The sequence below is a fragment of the Triturus cristatus genome, chromosome 11, assembly GCF_964204655.1.
Source record: "Triturus cristatus chromosome 11, aTriCri1.1, whole genome shotgun sequence".
Taxonomy (NCBI): domain Eukaryota; kingdom Metazoa; phylum Chordata; class Amphibia; order Caudata; family Salamandridae; genus Triturus; species Triturus cristatus.
This window is the reverse complement of record NC_140594.1, coordinates 336722701-336744636: the sequence shown is the minus strand read 5'-3', so window position 1 is coordinate 336744636 and position 21936 is coordinate 336722701.

The following is a 21936-nucleotide window of genomic DNA, read 5'->3' as shown; positions in this document are numbered from 1 at the left end:
CTGTGTCGGTCCTCTTCAGCCACGATCCCTCGATGCGTCGATTTTTGCAGCAGCGACAGGCGTTGTGAAGGTTTTTGCAGTAGCATGGCGATGAACGGAAATTCTTCTCGCGCCATGGAGATGCATCGAGAAAACAGCTGCAAGAAGAGTGATGCAGCAATTTCTGTAGTTCTTCATGCTTCTTCATTCTTCCAACTCCCAAACAGCAGCATCAACCTCCAGAGGACCAAAACGGGTACAGGCACCTCATGGCAGGCTGGGACTCACAGCAGCAGAGTTCAGGGTAGCTGGGGGTGAAGTCTTTGTTTCCCTGCGACCTCTGAACAGTGGGCCAGCTCACCTCAGGCCCTTGGAGATCTCCTTCAAGCAGGGGACACAGCACACAGCAAAGTCCTTCTCTTTTCCTTGGCAGAAACAGCAACTGCAGGCCAATCCCAGACACACTGCAAGGGCAGTACTTCTCCACAGTCTCTCCAGCTCTTATCCTTGGCAAAGGTTCCTCTTGAATTCCAAGAATGATCTAAAGTGCAGGAGTTTTAGGTCTAATACTTATACCCCAAAATGTCTTTGTTCTCTTTGTACATGGGCTTTGAGCTCAGTTCAAACCAGTTCTGGGGGCACTCTGCCAGTGCACAACAACATCCTTTGTCAGTGTGAGCCTTGGTCCCAGAAACACCACAGGGGGGTGGAGCCAGCATTGTAGAAGGCAGGCACAGCCCTATTCAGGTACAGGTACGACTCCGACCACCACTCCAAATACAGATCAGGCCTATTCAGCCTAGTGCTGGCTCATCCTGACTCCTGGAGCCATTGCACCTCCCCAGCTCCTGTCACTCCAAGTCAGACAGTCAATCAACAAACAGGCAGAGGCACACAGGAAGGTTGAACAAGAAAATAGCCACTTTCTAAAAGTGGTATTTCAAACACACAATTTAAAAACCATCTTTACTAAAATATGTGTTATTAAATTCTAAATTCAGGGGTACTAAACTCCATTCTTCTATCTTATCCCTATGGGAAGATATGCTTGTAAAATGTTACAAAGCATTCCCCATTCCGTCCTATAGGCAAGATGGTTTTTCAATAGTGAAAAACAAAATCAGGACATGTTACACACACCAGTACATGTCCTACCTTTTACTTACACTGCATCCTGCCCAGGGAGGTACTTTGGGCCTACTATAGGGGTGACCTATGTGTAAGAAAAGGGAAGGGAAGGGTAGGGCCCGGCAAGTGGGTGTACTTGCCAAGTCGGCATGGCAGTTAACAAACTGTGCACAGGTACCGTTGTGGCAGGCCTGAGACCTCTTTTCAGGGCTACTCATTTGGGTGGCACAATCAGCGCTGCAAGCCCACTAGTAGCACTTGATTTACTAGCCCTGGCACATTCATTGCACTTTACTAGGGACCTACAGGTAAGCAAACTATGCCAATTAGGGAGAACCAATCACAGTATCAATTTACACAAGGAGCACCTGCACTTTGACACTGATCAGCAGTGGTAAAGTGCCCAAAGCATCTAAGCCAGCAAAAACAAAATGCAGCACAGCAATAAAAACACAGGAGGTAGAGGTAAAATGTCAGGAAAAACCACGCCAATGATGCAAGGTCTAACTCACCCATACCAAACCAGTGACACAATCAGACCTCCCATGGCCTGAGTGATGACTCCTGTGCAGACCCTCTGTGGCCTCCCTCCTGGCTAGACTTACATGCCCATTTAGCAAGTTCTGAAGTGAGAAGGGGAGGGAACTAACAGAAAGACATAGAGGACGGAGAGATACCCCCTCCCCGTAGAAAAAACAAAAATAAGCTGAGTGGTTATAATAATGATACTGCCAGACTGACAGAGTAGAATCATAACCCTTCCCCTATAAAACTAAGATTCAGCACAATTCCCTATTGTAATTGATAGATATTATTGCAAAAGAAACTTAATGCCCAGATGATAGTTCCTTTAGAAATTCTTTGGCCTGGATTTTGAACGTAAAGGCTTGTATTTTACCCTTAAACTTGATCTTCAGGCAGACATTTTTTAGCACAAATGCTGCATCCGTTATATCCTGAAACAGTTTAATGAACTGCTGTAGCCTCCATCTGTGCTTAACCATGACATTGCAGAAATCTGGTTGTAAAAAAAAGGACTGACCATTGAAAATGCATCTGGCATCTGGGCAGGCCTTTTAAAAGATTGCTTGCCTTAATAACAGTTCCCAAAGTACACAAGGATGGTTCTAGGTAAATTGGCACTCTTTTCTGATAAATGGCCCTGTTTCTTGAGCAACAAAGGAAACCAGTGTATCCTTTGCTCCTCTGACTTCCAATTCCATGAAGACAACTCAGGGAAAGTACCTTTGAAAAATCCAACAAAGCTCTAATGTTGTTGCCTTCTATCCCTTTCGCCAGACCAAAACTTTTCAAATTATTCCGCCTTTGAGGTTTCTCAAAGTCATTAATTTTCCACATTAAATCAGAAACTTGAGACTCCTGAGATTCCACCTAGCCTTTGAGTACCCCAAGATTAGTCTCCACTGATGCCTCCCGCTCTTGGACTGAAGAGATCTTTTCTCTCATCTTGGCACAGGTTTTAGTGACTTCAGCTAGGATCATTGGGGAGTTGGCTGCTCTTATGGCAAGATAAACTTTTCCCTCTTTTTTTGAAGATGGGTGGTGCTTTGTGTGGATCCCTGTTTTGTTTATTAGATGGCTTCTTCTTTCCAATAGAATCAGGAAGTGGTTTTGCTGGCTTTGTTGGAAGTTTCTGAAGCTTCTCAGGAGTTGGGGTGACATCTTTTGGATGTCAAGAATGCATTACAGGTTTATTTGAATAAGACTGCTTCCTTTTGTAACTCTGACTTACTCTTTGTCTACTTTGGCTCTTCTTGTAGGGGAGAGAAGGCTTCCCTGGTTTCCATGAGCAGATGGATCAAACTGGCCATTTTTCTGGCTTATTCTGTTCAGAAGTCCATCACCGCCCTGTGGCATTCGGAGTCTTTCCTCTTCTTGGGCTGAGGTAAAGGGTGCTGAGGTGTGCTGTGCAGCTACCTGGACAGGTCTGAATACTTTTGTTTGCCATTATCACTTGCAGAATTTTATGCATGGCCAGAGGACTTTTGGGCTTGATGTGCTGGATTCTGACATTCCTTGATTTCTTCTATATGTTATGTTCTCTTTATTAAACCTTTTTGTGCTTGCAGCATTTTGGTTGGGAATCTGAGCACTTTACCACTGATAACCTGTGCTAACTAGGCCTGGGCGAAGCACTACGCTACGCTCGCGTAGTTTGCGAAGTTCGCGCTACTTCGCACTACGCGAACTGCACGTAGCACAGTGCGAACACGCGTAGCGTAGTGTTGCGTAGTGCTGCGGTCATTTTTTGCTTGCTCGCGGTCCTCAACGTCAAGTTGGCGACCGCGAGCAAGCAAAATGACATCCTGGCGAGACTTTTTCCTTGTTCGCGATCGCGAGCATGGAAAATAAACCTCCCGGCGAGATTCACAACGCGAGAAGGTCAGGTTTCTCATTGCGAGGGGTCGCGTATGCTCGCGACCGCTCGCGATGAGAAACTACCAGTTCGCGTTGAGAAAGCTGCAGCTCGAGGAAAAATCTACTCGAGCAGCAGAAAACTACAGCTCGCACTGTGCAAGATGCCATTTTCAATGATTGCACAGTGCCGGTTGCTTGTCCGCACTGTGCAATCATTGAAAACAACATCTTGCACAGTGCGAACATGTTACTTCGCAGTTCGCGAAGTGCTACGCGTAGCTCGCGTAGTGCGAATTTCACTTTGCGTAGCTTCGCGAAGTGCTACTTCGCGAACTACGCCCACCCTTAGTGCTAACATGCATGTGCTCTTTACTTAAAGCATGGAAACATTGGTTTATCCATATTTGGCATAATTGATATACCTAAACGTCCCTAATAAATTGTTCTACATGTGTAAAGGGCATGTAAATCAAATGCTATTAGAGGGCCTGCAGCATTAATTATACCGCCCACTTAAGTAGCCCTTTAACCATGTCTCAAGCCTGCCACTGCAGAGCCTGTGTGTGCAGTTTGAAACTGCCATTTCGACTTGCCAAGTTAATCTACTTGTTGGGCCCAAACCTTCTTTTTTATTACATTTAGGTCACACCTAAGGTAGGCCCTGGTCAACCCATGGCCAGGGTTCAGTGTATTTAAAATGTATTACATGAGTAGTACTCAAGTACTCCAAAATGCTATTCTCAAACCTACAAGTGTAAATCTCCATAACTGCCACCCCTATTTTTTCTATGGAGAAATCCTTTCATACGTAAGTTTACTACCTAGTATTAAATGTTGCAGGAACCAGGGGTAGAGTTGTTTCACCATATCAATTTATTTATTTTATTTATTTATAAAGTTTTATATAACGCGAACGTGACCCACGAGGGTATCAGAGCGCTTTACAGTATAAGAACAAAAATGGTTGAGGTAGTATACATAGATTCAAAAGTGTCAATTCGTACAAAAGGAATAGAAGACATAAGATTAACAAACATAGAGGACCATGATACTGTAGGACGTAGTACAATATACAGTTTAAGAATATTAGATAAGTGTGCTAGCAAACATACATATTATAACCAGGATCGAATCCCAATGGATAAGAAGTGTATAGATACATCGAAGAGAGACCCACCACTAGCTGAGCTTTACACTACATACGGTTATTGAACAGTAAGGGTAATGATATTCGTCATACATAATGAGGAGTCAACCATTCCACTTGAGGTCGGCAAAAATTATTCCGATCATAAAGATGACTCAGTGACATCATAGAAACCAGACTTATGGTATGAATTTGTTCATTAGTAGTATTTTTACTTCTTTTTTTAAGGCGGTAAGGGAAGTGATTCCATGAACTACTGGAGGTAGGGAGTTCCAGATCCTTGGTGCAATCCCTGAGAAAGCTCTACAGCCAGTTCTCTTCTTCTGGAAGGATTGGGGTTTCAGATGGAAAGTGCTCGCACTTCGAAGTCGTCTGCAGCCTCCAGACCTTTCCAACTTTAGAGCCAGATAACTAGGTGTATTGTTGTGAATTGCTTTGTGTGTTATGCAGGCCACTTTAAGGTGTATTCTTGCCTCGTAGGACAGCCAATTCAAGGCTTTCAAGGTTAGAGAGTTGTGACATTTTCTCTTGGTTCCAGATACCAGTCTAGCCGCAGAATTCAATGCTGCTCTTAGCGGAGCCAGCTTATATTTAGGAAGACCACAGAGGGTGGTGCTTCCGTAGTCTAAACTGGGTAGCACTAGGGCTTGTACTGCCATTTTTAGATCAGCCTGAGGGAGGAACGGTTTGAGTTTCCTTAATATACTCAGCTTGTAATTAGCTCCCTTGGAGGCACTAGAGATGTGCGACTGCATTTTCAGATGTTTGTCTATGGTGATTCCTAGGGATTTTGCTGAGGCAGTGATGAGGGGGACACAGTCAAAGGAGGTTAGGTATTTTAACCATAAGTCTAGCTTTGGTGTGTGGCTCTGTGGCGAGATGAGGATGAATTCCCTTTTTTTGGTATTCAGCGTGAGGTGGTGGTTAGTGAGCCAGCTTTGCGTGTTCAGTAGAATAATGTTGAGGGCAATGAAATCTTCTGGCGAGGTGATTTTCAGATACAGTTGTGTGTCATCAGCATATAAATGATACAGGATGTTCGCAGATCTCAATGCGTTCGCCAATGGCTCCATTAGGAGGTTGAAAAGAATGGGTGATAGGGCAGATCCCTGAGGAACACCAAGGGTGACCAAAGATGATGGCGAGAGTGAATTCCTCATCTTGAATCTTTGAGTTCTGTTATTCAAGAAGGAGGAGAACCATTGCAGTACTGTGCCTGAGAGGCCCATCCTTTGTTCCAGTAGGGACAGAAGTTTGTCATGCTTGACCGTATCGAAGGCGGAGGACAGATCAAGAAGAATCAGTAGGCATGATTCATTGCAGTCAAGTGTTTTAAGGATGTCATCCATAATATGGGTGAGTGCAGATTCTGTGCTGTGCCCTTGGCGGAAGCCCGATTGGTGAATATCTAGGAGGTTATAGTGCTCAATGTGATTGCATAATTGAATTTGTACACATTTCTACAATAGTTTCGCCAAAGTAGGGATGTTGGTTATGGTAGGTTATGTTGGCTATCAATACCAAACCTACTCCCCTGCCTTACACCATCTGTACAATCATAGTGGGCTCTTGACTCAGCTCACTCTCACTTTCTCTATTAAACACACATACACACTTTCTCTCTCTGCCTCTGTCTCTCTCTTTCTCTTGCTCCTACTCTTTTTCTTGCTTGAGGACTGTACAACACTACTAGCTGGATCACATTTCTCAGCTTTCAACAATACGTTCCTGCACCAACCTAGAATTTGACAGTGCATAAGGGGATCACCAGATGATTTGTCAGGAGAGACTATTTCCGGGAGAATGAGGTTAACTTATTACTTACTGAGGGAGGTTTTCCATAAGATAATCTGATAACTGGTATTTTTGCTCAGAGGCTTGGAGAGTCACAGCAGTCACTTACAAAGAGTTTGTGTCTTATATTCAGAACTATTTTGCGGTTGCAGAGGCTATGAATTACAAAATTGGATCCTCTGCACTGCATATTAGCTTTTAGGTATGTTCAAAATATAAATTGCAAATTGCAAATAGGTTTGCGACTACGTACCAACTTGCAAATTGAAAGGGGCATGTTTAGGGCATCCCTTCCACTTTGTGATTTCTTAAGTATGCATCAGTGATGCGCAAAATCATTGATAAGTTTCTGTCACCTCAAAAGAGGCAGTAACTCACAAATGGATATACAGTGGTCCAGGGGAGCATGGCTTACTCAGAAAAAAAGGTTTTGAAACCTGTCTTTCTTTTTGCTTTATCGCATCCTGTTTCCCTTTAAGGAAATGAGGTTGTGTTTAAAAAAATTATTGTTTTATTTCAAAAGCAGTTGCGGATATGGTGGTCTGCAGTCCCCAGCAGGCCACCAACCCTGCGATGGCACCAATTTGTAGTGGGGTGCAATTTATGACCTACCTAATGCATATTTATGATGTAGGTCAAATTGCATCTCCTACCAATCAGAATTTTTTGCATCATGTTTGAACATGTCAGTACACAAAAGACAAATGCATTTGGTAAACGTTGGTGCGTTAATTGCTATCCCTTTTATCGACTGCATTCTACTAACATAAGATCCCATGTTATGAATAGCTGTGATTTTCTCTTGTGGTAACCATAATGTACTTCTGAATTACAGGAGTAAGCATAACCACTCCATGCTTACTTTTGGATTACTCCTGCAAATCATCAGTAATTAAGGAGTACCAAAACAGTAATTCACAGAAATATTTTTGTGATTCAGGCCCTTGGTTTTATTATTCTGTAGGCATCTACAAATCTCCATGCCCAGTGCCATGGTCTTTGTGACCAGGTTATTACTTTAGAAGAATAAACTCTGTATAAGTAAGTGAAGAAGAGTCAGGGGGCTTGTGCAGGTCTGAAGCAACGATGGGTGTTTGATGGGAAACAGACCCCGATGGAGAGAGCAATGGAACCCTTGAGAAGGAAGAGTCAACACTGGCTGTCTAGAAGAAGATTTTGAGGAAAATATATACTTGCTTGGGCCAAATAAAGAGAACTATTCCAACTTGACAAAGGGAGTTGAGTTGAATTGTTGGAATAAATATGAGACGGGGCGTAGGTACTCCTCCCTAGGCAACAAGAGAAGGGAAAATGATGAGTTGAAATGATCAAGTAGATCAATCAGTGTCATGCATCAATTTACTTAAAATTTAGATGTGTGAATTCTACGTACTCATTGATTTTTGTATTTTATATGAAATATTTAGAATAGTTTGTTTAATCAAATATTTCGTTTTTGTAAGAGGATATAGCTATGTTGGTGCAGACCTTGGTAGAATACTCATGTTATAATTTGTTGTAGTATTAGTCACATCTGTACATTCAAGATTTTACTACAATGAGTGCAATTGTCAGTGGATTTTGATTTATTTTCTGTGTACTAAAGAAATTGGTGAAACTTCTACAAATTTGCAATTTGTTTCCTAAAAATCCCTGAGAGGTTCCCAGAAAATCCTAAAAAGAGACAAAGTGGATCACCAATAATCATTGTTTGCTATAGAGTTTGGGCTGTCTCTACTTTTCATCACTGCTAGTTTATAAAATGAGTAAAATTACTTTGGATACTCATAATGCAAAAGATTGCCTTGCAGTTTTTGTAAATTTATGATAAATAGGTGTTAACGTCAAAACATTTTGAACTTTTGGCATTTACATGTCCTGAACTTGAAGCATTCAGCCAGTGGTTTCTAAACTTTTTAACCCACGCCTCCCTTGACCTATCGGCTATTGGCCACAGTTCCTCATTATGTGTTTTTTTTTGTTTGGCAGGTGGAGGGAAGAATTGGGATCAAGCCAATGAAGGTGTGATATGCATAGATGTAACAAAATAAAAATATAACAGCTATTTAATAAAAAAACTTTAATTGGGTAAGTCAGAAACAATACGTGAAACTCTTCAACACTGGGCTTTGCATATGGAATATTTTTAAATTATATTTTATTTTTATAAAAATTGCCTTAACTTCATTTTAAATATTGCATCCCTGATGTCAGCATTGGTTGCACCACCCTAAAGCCGATCCCGACTCTGTGTCTGTCAGTTTGTCAGTGAGTATGGACAGTGCAACCTAATGTGTGTGAGGCTGTCATTCTCATGACTGGAAGCTTCTTCATGTAATTTGGTTCGGCCTGTGTACTGTGAGTGAACTGGGGTGCCATGGCACACATTTGCTTGCAATAGAACCTAGTAAGCTTTGATCAGAACAGAGAACATATTTTGCATGCTTTTTAATTGGCAAATTATTGTAAGCCATGAGGATTCAGAAGGGACTCCAAGACCCACAAGGCTTTGCTAATTAGAGGAAAGGGCGGAGGAGGTGGGCACCTCCCTTTTTACATCATGCTATAAAGTGCCCCTTGTCTCCCTGCTACACGGGATGCCACAAGGATTTTGAGGGGACTCCTAACCCTATAAGTGATTACTGACTAAAGGAGGGACAGAGGAGGTTCGCCCTCCCATTTTACATTGTGCTACAAAGCACAGCTTGTCTCGCCACTGCGTGGGATGCTGCAAGGATTTTTAGAGGACGCCAAACCAATCAAGTCTTTTATGATTAAAGGAGGGTGGTCGAAGTTGTGGGCCCCATCCCCTTTTTCCCTGCGCTAAATAGCACAGCTTGCCTCACAGCAGCTTTGGACGTCACTAGTATTTTGAGGGAAATCCAAACCCCTGAAGACTTTGCTGACTAAAGGAAGGGAAAAGGAAGTGCCCCATCTTTAATTGCTCTATGCAAGGCATCTTGTTTCCTTGCCCTGTGAGATTCCATATAGATTTTACAGGGGATTCGAAACTCCTCAAGGGTTTGCTGACTAAAGAGGGGGTGGAACCCTCACCTGTTTAGGTCTCGCCTATGCAGTGCGCATGCACTACATAGGCAAAAAGACCTTTAGCCGTCCCTTTGGCTTTTCAGCCAAAAATGTGCACGCGTTCCATTGCCTTAAATGGCAACACGTGCATGTGTGGCAATTCACTTGCGGGAGCGCGCGGTGCCATATGGTAGCATTTATTGCTCCAGGCGCTGCTCGCTCTCGCAAGTGAAACGCTTTCACTTTTGACAACACTTTTTTATCCAGCACTCGCCCCCTCCTCTGGCCCCTCCCCCTGCTGCCTCCTTTTAGCGTGAGGAACGCACTTGTTTTAATTATTGCGTGCCGTACCCCCTTTCACTTTCATAGAATCAGGCGCGCTGTCCCAGACTCGCCGGAAACCTCGTCTCCCCGCCCCACACTAAGCAGGAGCACCGAGGCCAGTGCCAACAAGTCACAAACGCCGTCTTGGAGGAAGAACAGAGGTCGGCAACGGCAAGGTAACTGGCACGGGAGCATCTAAATGCCTTTTAAATGCAGCGTGTGCGCTTGAGAAAGTGTTTCTTCACCTTGCCGTATCTAAGTTGGTTTCCACTCTAGTTTCTTTTAGTTCTCCTTCAACCTCTGTTGCGCTATGTTGGCATTGTCTGTAAGCAGAGTTTGTTTTAAAATGCAATCTGCATGAGTCAGCTGGGGATGCTGAACATCTAATAAACTTAGCGTCTAATAATCTTCACCTGGGGCCCTATATGTGGCCTGCATAGAAAGCAGGTCCTGACGAAAGCCCCTAAGCAAGCATACTGCATAAGTGGGACTCATGATCTGGCCGCCCGAGCCGCCTCACTCAACACCCCATGCCCCCCTCCCCCATCCCCTCCCTCTGTCTCCGTCTCCTGTCCAGGCGAACATCGACAAAAGATGAAGCGCCCTGTTCTGTGGAGTGTAGGGTGAGCAGCTGGCAGGGGGAGGCTCCCTGCTATTCCAGGTAGAGAGGGGGTGCGGGTCAGCACACTCCAGACTCTGTATTGACCCAGGAGCTGTGAAACAAGGTGTACCACTGCAGCCTGGCACGGGCCCAGGGAAGGATGGCATCTCCGCTGCAGCCTGGCATCAGTCTGGGGGAGCAGGCTACCCCGCCGCTAGCTGCAGAAATGCTTAGACATTTGGTCACTCGAGTCCTGATTAGCCCGCAGAGGGCGGGACTAAAAGTCTAACTGGGAAGGAAGGTAGCATTGAACCTCCAGGATGCCCTTTCTGCTTCAAGGGTGAACATTAATGATGCCTTTTGCATTAGTCGCGAGACCAAGGCACCATGACTAAAGTCCGCTTCCGTCGCGTGACCCCGACGTGTTTGAAACAACCATTTCAGGACAATGCACAGAGCTCTGGGGCAGGTGGCCTATGACTGTGCATTTCTCCTTCACCAAGACATACCTGCCATTTTGCAAAAGCACACATCACCGAACAGACCCTGCCGCTAGGCTCTGCCCTCCCTGATTCAGGAAAGCCGAGAGAATTCCGGGGCAGGGTCCAGGGCTGGGAAAGGAAGAGCTGGCCTACGGCATCATTAACAATGAAGTGGCCATTGGCCAAGTGCCTTCACTTTCGGAAAACAATTGCAGAAGAGAATAGTACGGGATCCGTCTGCGCTCAGGGCGAACGAGACTCATACACTGCGGCCAGACGGCCATCCTTGAACACAGGGTCGGTTCTAGGGCGGTGCGACCGGTCCCATCGCACCGGGTGCTGGCTTCCCATGGGGGCGCCTGTTTCCTAGTTTAGATTGTGCTTAAAAGCACCTGCTGCCGCGTTCCTGGCCTCCTGCAATTTTCAGGCAACAATTAATATGTCAAGAAAACTCCGGTGATTAATGTTCTTCCAGGCAAGATCGGAGTTTTGTCTAGTAGAAGCACACGTCCGTTGTGTTTTTTTTCTACTGTTCGACTTTAGATTTGTTTGTTTATTTAATTTAATTAAGAGAGTATTCTTGCATCGAGCCACAAACCCTTAATTTATGCAGCCACCTTAAACTAAATGAGTGCTAGAACACTCCTTGAACTCTGACACCTCTGTTCTCCCAGAAGTCAGGAATGGGACGGCAGGCACCAGAACTAGCTCCAACTTCTCAGGAAGAAGTATCGACCATTTATTATTATTATTTTTAAAGTGAGGCTGGCCACAGCTGTCTCTAAGTACATGTGCACCTCCATTGTATACATGCACTAGATCAGCATAGAGAAACCAGATTTCTTGAAGTCACTCTGGCTAATGTAGATATCTCTAGAGTAAAAAAACAGAAATAGAACAGCACAAATGTTACTAGGGGAGTCCAGAAAATCACAACAAAAATATGCATTCTCCAAACCTGAAAATCAGAGAGCTGCAAACGGGCCTTCAGGGGAGCCCTGAAAAATAAAAGAACATAAGAAGTATGTTATCTTGGAGCAGAGGTAACTGATCTGATCAACTTCAACCCTTCAATCTTTAAGGTTAAGTGACTTGAGTATCATGAAGGTAGGTAAAATTAATCATTATATAACAAGATTGGGCTATACATTTTAAAGGTAGCTAGAGCGCAACAGAGAGAGGAGCTGAGGCCAGTGAAATAACACACCAGAGCCAATCAGAAGAGTCTTGAATTCAATGTGAAGTACACGGTTCAACAAAGGGCCATTTCCTGCTATGTGTTGCAGCATGGAGAGAGGAAACGAACCACTCTAAGTTATAGAGGAGACTATTTTGGTGAACCCAAATGCAAAGTCACAGCCTAATTAAGTTACCACGATTTCACTTTATGGGGCTAAATACCAAAATATGTAATCAAGAACTTATTGTTCTGGGGAAAAAACATATTCAATCTTATTCTCGAACTAAGAAGGCAAAGGACACACACTGAAGGTCACAAAACGTTCATCAAATTTAGCAATGCAGGCACACGCCAGACAAGGACCGCTCTGCACCGTCACCGCCCAAACAGGGTTCATGCCTGATTGCGTAGTGGTTAGTGTTGGTTAATGTGAGTTTCATCATGCTCATACCTGTGTATATAGATAGATGTGCTGATGGATTTAACGGTTTTTCGTTGAGCTGTTTGGTCGGTTCTCCACTCATAACCTTAGTATGCAGATTGCTGCTGTCTCGACAATATCGTCTGCCAGCTCAAAACTCGCAATGCATGTTTGTATGAGGGTGTGAAAATGTTTAATGGTGTCTGAATAAGTTTGGAGATCTGTGTTGCTGGTGTGCTGCAGGGGTATGCTTGTTGAGATGGCTTGGATTTGCCAACTATGTTAATGCTATGTTGTGCGCGAGGGTGTCTGGGTCTGACTGTAGCCCTCTGTTTTAGAAGGCAGACATAAGTTCAATTGAAAAAGTGTTGCGTTGCGCAATAGGTACCCATGTGAGTACGCAGGCAGCTGGCTACCGTGTAGCAGAAAGGTGTTCAATTATATTGTGCGTTTACTTATTGAATGCTTTGATGTTGTGTTAAACATTTTGGTGACATTCGTAGTTTAGTGATGGGCAATTGTAAACCATATGTTGAGCTTTTAGTCTGCTTAATAGAAAGGTTAGAACAGAAGAAGTAAAAGGGAAGTTAGTTAGGCTGGCTGTTAAAAAGAGCAGGAGAGGGCTGGTGTGTATTTCTTTTCTTTACACTGGGCACGAGCCCTTTCGAAATGTAAATTAAATGGCATGTGCTAGAGGTGTGAGGGTGGACAACTCCACCGCCCAGGTATGTGTGGACACAACCTTTCCCTAAGCTTGCGATTAGTTTGCCCAATGCAACTTATACTTGTATCACAATTCATGAAAACCAAGTGGAGAATATACTCAAACATATACACAAGAAGATCCAGCTAGTAAGGAAGCTTCTTTGCAAATATTGAAGAGAATTAGAAGAGATATTGACAATGTGAAAGGGGTGCTGTTCACTCTTAATCAAAAGGTGAATGGGTTATCAAGTAACAAGTTGCCTCCGGCTGGCATTGTGTCCAGAAGCAATCATTAAATGACCCAGGGATTTCTTCCACCAGCTCAGGCACTACCGTTCAAGTGCCTATGCTAAACAAACTTCGGCATTGGGGATTAAGGTATGAGGACTCTAGACGAGATTCCCTGTAGTGATAGAGGAGAGTGTAGTAGTAGTAAGTGTCAAGACAGTGATTCATGCCCAATCAATTTCGTTCAAGGAAAATAGAATCACACAGTATCACACTGTCCCAACCAGGGCTGTATTTGATGCTCGTACTAGAATTTTGAAATCTCCTGCCAAACATAGGGGCATATTATCAAGCAACGGCGTTAAAATTATCGCCGCTTTAGCGGCAGAAAACCGCCGCTAAAGCGGCGATAATGGGCTTGATAATATGCCCTGGAGATTTCCAATTGAATCCCATGTTCACACCAGAACATGGGCTTCTATGGGAATTCTCCAGGGCATATTATCAAGCCCATTATCGCTGCTTTAGCGGCAGTTTTCTGCCGCTAAAGCGGCGATAATTTTAACGCTGTTTGCTTGATAATATGCCCCACTGTGATTTGATGCAAACTCCTGTTGCATTCAGGATGTTTCTTGATGAGGCAGGTGCGAAATCTTTTGCCACACTCATGCGAAGACCATAACTCTTTAAAAAGCAAGGTCATACACCAGATCAGGACCTGTCCTGAATGCTACTCATTGATAAGAGATGATTTGATTTTGGCGGAATTCTGCTCCGCATCTACACAGCCCTAAGACATTGTCAACGCGTTGTAAGCAAATGAAGAGCTCAGTGGCTCTGGACCTGCAGACTTCACAGTGCAATGAGTCAGCAATTCAATTTAATATGAATCCACCATGTGATCCCTGTAAGGATAATATGTGGTTGCAGGAACAGGAGGGATTTAACATCCAGGGGAGCTCTTGGAAGACCTTTGACCGTGTGCCAAACCTGCCTGAGATAGGTTGACTTAGAGGTGGACAATTCTATGTAGGGTGGAGAGAAAATGTGATCCCTGACAATTTGACTGTGTAGTTGCTGACTTTGAAAAGTGACCTGATGGCCACCACACAGTGGAAGAACTTGTAGTCCCTTTGGATTGTAGTAGACAATCAAGAACTCTTTACATATCCTCAAATAGTGATGGCCTGTGTAGATGTATATTTTCATGGAATGTAGCAGGCCTGAAATCTGAGCTAATGACCCGAATTGCGGAGAGTTTATCGACGGCTTTCAAATATGTGTCTTCCAGGAGATATGGCAGCTGAGGGTACTCATAGATCGGGCTTTCTAAATTTTAGTTTTGATGCTTTACCTGCCAGAGCTGGAAACCCTTCTGGCAGGCTAACAATTTGGATTTAAATGTCCCTTAGCTGTAAAAGCCACCGTCTATACTTTAATTCACCAGGTTTATCGGAACCTTTAATAACTCCCAGGTTGGACCCACCGAACAGATTGATTGATGTCTATAATTACGCTGTTGCTCCTGACTAAGAAGAGTCCCCGACATTACATATTCTTAATGCTAACTTGGATAGTGATGTGTCAAGGAGTAGGTCTGTGCTAGCTCGCGATTTTATTATTACATGTGAGCCATGAGCTAGGTTAGGCTTTATTTCAGTGCATGAAGATGGGTAGTGGGGTGTTGCCTCCCTTGACACCGCATATGTATAGTGCTGGTCTGCTGACACTATCAAGCGAGCTCAGAGCATGTAATGGCAGCAGTCTCTCAGATATAAATGGAGCATATACATTTCAGAAGTGCAGCTGTCACAGCAAACTTGACTATATTATGTTATACTTACACCTCTAGTTTGCTCATATGGTAATTATTGAAAGGTGGAATAGTGAGTATCATGCTCTCGCATTAACCCTTTCCGGGACCTGGGCGAATGATTCTACAACAGATGCTATTGAGGAACCTTGTTTACCATTGATTTCAAACAATCACACAGACATCAAATGGCTTTCAATAGTAAAATCATCGCCCCACTCTCAGGAACATATATGTTGACTGCTCTTGAGCCCTATGAGGATGCCCCTTGGACTGAAATTCAAATTAAAGATCTACACCAATGACTTTTTTAAACATTAAAGAGTGTTTTTCAAACGAAGTCTGGACCAGTCGAACATATTAAAAAAACACCCTTCTTGGTACACCATAGAAGATAGAAAGACTGAAGGCAATTTGATGCAAGCAATCAGAACCTCTGATAAAGAGGCAAATATGGCATTTAGAAAAGTTTACAAATTCACACAGGAACAACACCGAGGGGGGTGGGATCCTTCAAAATGGAAGGATGTTCTCTTGGCCCTTGAGAGAAATGACAGCCAGTCATTCTGGCATATACTTGCACGTGGCAGATTAAATACCCGCAGGCAATTAGAATTCACAATGTCAGGTGATGTGTGGGATTTGGATTTTTCTGAACTCTACTCAAATCCGCCAATTAATTCATTACTGTTCCATCTGTTGAGATACATTTTTATTCCTGGCTGAGGCATAATAACAATTCTATGGTTGAGCAAGTGCTTTCGCTCTAGGAGACTATCAAAGCAGCTATGACTTTGAAATCTGGGAAAGCATTAGTACCAGATTCCTGGAAATCTTTATAAATCTAAGCCCACAAAGTGGGCTCCGCACTGAATATTCTTTCTAATTCCATTATGGTTAGCACCAGATACATGGAAGGGAGCCATGGTCATCTCTATTTATCAAAAGGGAAAGAAATATATTTTGCAAACTTCAGACCAATACGTCTCCTTGATATCTTACAAAAAAACCTTTTTGTAAGGAGGTACTTGATGAGCTGCACGGTTGGATGGCTGAACAAGACTGACTGGTGAAGGAATTTGCAAGCAGGGTTTAGGGCTAGGATCAGCATGAAAAGTGTTCCAGTTTCCCATGTTGTATTGAAAGTATGTGTCTGTTAAACGAGATCATTAATACTCCTCTTTCCTTGATCTGAGGGCGGCATTTGATTAAGGCCCATCACTTTGTGGAAAGTGCTGACATCCCTTGGTGTCCTAGAATCATTGTTGGTGGGAATCATTTCCCTACAGAGAAACAACGATGCTCAAGTCAGCTGAAATAAAAATTGAGAATTATAGAAGCGTGTAATTTTCCAAAACGCAGTGTAGCAAGGGTGTGTCCCTGTCCCTTACATTGACAGCCCTTCATTTCAATAATGTGGTTAACTTCTTGGAGAAATGTAATAATGATTCCCCTAAACGTGCATGTTGTGAAATCCCACTGCTGGTGTGAGTCGATGATACCATATTGATTTCTAAAACGTCTATGGGGTTGGATTCTCTGCTAAATGGACTTTTTTCCTGCTGTAATGAACGTGGGTTTGAAATTAACTCAGCCAAAAACAAAGTACACGTTTTTCAGTATCCGAAAAACATTTATAGCTGGCTTTAGAATTAATGAAACAATATTATAGATACTTTTTGTGGGTAAACATGACCTATTCACTGGCACGGACATCGTAAATCACAAAACAGATACTCTTACAACATATGGCATCTGCCTTATGGAAAATGTTCAGGTCTACAATGGGTAAGTCCACCTCACCCTTGTTACAAGTTTACTATGACAAAGGTTTAGGTGGAGCACTGTATGGTGCTGAGATATTGGGAGATTGAAATGTAACATCATAGGCAGCAGAACTTTAATTTATAAAATACTTTTAATCTGCCTCGAAGTGCCCCAATGCTTCCATTGTTCTTAGATGTGGGCTTCAATGGGGCAATGGGCGTGGTTCATCTTAGACCGCTATTGTACTGGGTTTGCATCTGGTCTGTAAATGCTCTTGAGCCCTATAAGAACTCGCTTAAAGAATTGCGATCACGAGGCACAGCATGTATATCTCCTTGTTTATCATATGTAAAACGAAGGTTACAGCGCCTGGATCTGGATGACATGTGGGTATGTCCTGGTAATGATATTTCAAGTTCTAGCAGAGCACTAAAGAGGAAATGGGGCATATTTACTAAGATCAATTAGCTAGGTGAAGTAACAAAATTGGGGAACGAGTGATCCTTTTTTTGGCTTTTAAATGAACTTCATGTTTCCATGTTATGAAATAAAATCCACACGAAAGATTCAAAAACACGAAATATTATGATTGCGGCCATAAATCCGGCAACATGTAAATTATGTTAAGTGAATAGGTTACATTTTAGCCCAGACTAAATCAGAATCAGAATACGGACTTACATAATTCACTAATACAGCAGGCGTGGCCACACCATGCTATTTTGCTCAAAATAATTATGTAAAAGGGCATTACCAATATTAATGCAATGAATAGAAATTAAATAAAAAAAGAAGCATATACAAGCGTAATATATGCATTACTTTAAAAAAGAAAACATTTTGGTTTCCAGCATAGATGTGGCTGTGTTGCGCTTGACAACATTAATTATTCGCTTTAAAAAATAATATTTCTATGAACAATATTGAGAAGGAGGCAGTGAGTGGGAGTGGTGACAATCGTTCGCACAGAGACCATCTGTGCAAGTTAATTTCTAAACCGAAGAACCTGTAGCGAGGCACTAAGCCAGGACTGAAAAAATAGCATGTGATGACTAGTACACATATGATCCGCAGAAAACTTTTAACTTCTGCAAAATGCTGCCAAAAATAAATTCACGAGCTACTGAGTGAGTCAGGAAGCAGTGCTGGAGAAGAGTTGGCAGGGAAGTATTCACGGGCCAAGATAGATAATTTAATCACATTTTCGATGTATCTGTCATTTTTGTGCTCGGGGAGCAGATTTACAAGCCCCTTGCGTGACTTTTGCGCTGCAGTTACGTCACTTTTTTGACGCAACAGCGACACAAACAATGCGGCCTATTTACAACGTGACGCATCTAGGGAGATGCGTCACGTTGTAAAGTTCTGCGTCACATTATACCTGCGTCAGGTATAATGTATGCAGGGTGGGCGTTCCCACGCAGAAAGGCCTCGTAAAAGTGACTCAGTGAAATCTACAAGATTTCACTGCACCACTTTTAGGACGCCACTGCGTCAAAACCTTACACCTGCTTGAAGCATGCGTAAGTAGTGACGCAGTGTAGGGGAAATAGGCCTCAACACGCATTGCTGGAGTTGCGTCGTGCTTGCAACACATCTCCAGCAATGTGTGACTTTTCCGCCAACAGATGCGTTTTTGAATACTTGCGCCATAGAGCGCCGTATTGTAAATACGGCGCATCTATGGTGGCGCAAGGGTTTTTTTTGGGTGGCGCAGGGAAAGTGACACATCTGTACAGATGCGTCACATTCTTGTAAATCTCCCCCAGGGTATTTATCATATGGCTAGACTGTATTCCAAAATAATTTTTAAGGATATCACATTGCAAGTTCGGATTCAGAGATCATAGTCGGTAATGCCATTCATCCATGTTGGTGGTGAAAATATTACCTTGAAAAGGTGTTAAATGTTGCTTCCTACTTAATGAACAATGGGGCAAATTTACAAGCCCCGTGCGACACTTTTAGGCTGCCGTTGGGATGAATTTTGTGACGCAGCGGCGGAGTAAACAATGCACCACTATGCGACATATTTACATCGTGATGCATCTAGTGAGATGCGTCACGTTGTAAAGCCCTGCTCTACATTATACCTGCGTTAGGTATAATGTATGCAGGGTGGGCGTTCCATCGCAAGGAAGCCCCGTAAAAGTGACGCAGTGAAATCAACAAGATTTCACTGAGTCACTTTTACATCCCTGCTGCGTCAATTCCTTATGCCTGCTTGAAGCAGGCGTAAGGAGTGGCGCGGCATATTAGGTATAGGGCACCCCTGAGCAGTGCTGGAGTTGTGTCGCAAGTACACAACTCCAGCACTGCGTCACCCTTACGCCAACGGATGCATCACGCATCTGTCTATCCTTGCGCCATGGTGTGCCGCATTGTAAATGCGGCGCATCCATGGTGGCGCAAGGGTGTTTTTGAGTCATGCAAAATAACTGACGCATCCCTGCTATAATGCAGGAATGGCCCAGTTATTGTAAATCTGCCTCACAGTATTTAAGACTTTTAGCCATGAGCAGTATCCCTGTGTAGGTTCCTCTTGAGATAGCCACGAGTTTTCAGGTGTTACTTACGAGCCTTTACATTCTGGGTCAGGAAACACGGGTCTCAATTTTGCCAGGTGTGAATCCGCACCCGCTAAAACGACAAGATGGACAGAGGCTGTGGCATAAGCACACCCATCCCTTTCCTGACCCCTGCATCACCACGGAAGGAGCATTATCATAGGGAGATCATAGCATCCACAGCAAACAAACGCGCATGCCTGACATGCTTGATACTCCCACTAACTTCTACTGCCACCCCAGCAGATATTTACCACCTGCTCTTAGGATAGCATGCACACAGCCACGTTTGCAGGCCTGGGTGGGTACCTCTAGTGCAGGCCCCTCAGTGGTTGACCTCGATTACTGAAACAAATGGGTTATCTACAGCACATTCACTAGAAAGAGCCCAAGAGAGACGCACTGACACTATGGGGCATATTTACAATAAATTGTGCATCCCTGCATATCAGCAGGGATGCGCCAGTTATTGTGCGCCACAGCTCCGCCACCATGGATGCGCCACATTTACAATGCGGCGCAACATGGGGCAAAAACGGCACAGATGCGTGACGCATCTGTGCCGTAAAAGTGGCGCATTGCTGGAGTTGCGTCGCAAGCGTGACGCAGCTCCAGCAATGCTCTGGGGGGCCCTATCTTGTTAATGCTGCGTCAATCCTTATGCCTGCTTCAGGCAGGCGCAGGGTTTTGACGCAGCATGGGCCTAAAAGTGACTGAGTGAAATATTGTAGATTTCACTCAGCCACTTGTAGGAGGCGTTTCTGCCCCGGAACGCCCCCCCTGCGCAGGAATGCCTACATGTGGCACAGGGCTTTACAACGTGACGCATCTCCCAGATAACATTCCAATTATTGGCATTCAATCTTATACTTGACCCAAACACTGATCAGTTTTACAAAACACAAGTCTCTCAATTCTTGCTTATGGTAACAGAATGGCTCCTGCATCATAATTATCACTTGCGTAGGTGGTCACTGCTTCAAACAATAGGATTGTGGAAGTGCATTTCGATGCAAATGGAGGCTCTGCCTTCCATCAACAAACAACCCAACCTGTCCACCTCCTGACACTTTGCCCTCATAATACTCGAATGATAAGTCCTATTTTTGAAATATTGGTGCAAATGATTGGATTTATGTAAGCAAAAATTTTTGGCATTTATTTTATGAGTCTTCTTCATTTTTCTAGATTTGCACTTTCTGTAACTACCATCTGAAAGATGGTTAAAAAAAAATTGCAAATACCATTTGCATGTAATTCTAAATTGATGTAGTGGTAACAACAAGAATTTTTGCATCTTTTTATATTTTGGACCAGTCTCAAGATGGGACATTCTCTTCCACCACAATTAACCATAGAGTCGCCCCTGTGGCCTTGGCAAATATGGCTGCCGTGGGGAAGGCTGTGTAGGCAGCTAGCTCCCTCGCTCCTGGCGTTCTATCGTTCCATCGTCAGAGAAGGAGAAATCTAGCTATTCTACGAGTCTAAATGTGCGAAAACCGGCTACGGGGTTCTCGTGTCGATGTTATGGATAATTACAGCTAAACGGGCTCATTTCACCTGGGCTCATCTCACCTGGTGACGGTGACCGTGGAACACGTTGGTCAGTATCGGCCAGCTGCTGCTACTATCGCTGTTGTGGAAGCCGCCCGGGTTGGGCTGGGCTACTCGGAGAGACGGAGAGACGGAAAACGGAGCAGCGCGGAACCTGAAAGGTGTTTTTTCCATTTCCTGACCGGAGGGTTGGATCCGAAGCTCCGCGCTGGCAGAGAGGCAGAGAGGCGTCGACCATTTCCGAGTAGATTCTAGCAGCGGGGAAAGTGTCCAATAATTGATTTTGATTTCACCGGAGTTTGGCTCGTGCAGGTCAGACAAAGCCACAGAGCCACGGAGACAAAACGTATCAAAAACGGAGAAGAAATAATCACATCGCGTTATTCCAGCATATAGTAATAACAATTTGCTACAAACTATCCTTGCGTCAGGCAGAGCTTACGAATGTTGCTAAACTTCTTTGAGTTCAATCGGCGGTCTCCGCTGTGGCGTGCTACACTTTGCTTGTGCTGGGCACAGAGCAGCGTTTTTCCCGGCAGAGGTGGCTCACGGAAGAAAAAGAGGACGCCACTTCCACTTTCTATTGCCACACGCAGCAACAGAAAAAACGGCCCTGGGTCTGATTTGAACAACGTGGAGCAAGAGAACGAGGAGACCGAGATGGCAGAGGCAACACCACTGATCCCTGGTAAAACCATCACCAAACAGGGTAAGAACTCTAATAAGGGGGCTGCTGTTAAATCTAATGAAATACCCGGCATAAAAAGTTCTGCGTTACAAACTTTACCAGATCTATTTGAAAAGCATGCTGCAAAAAAGAAAATAACTGATAATGATAAT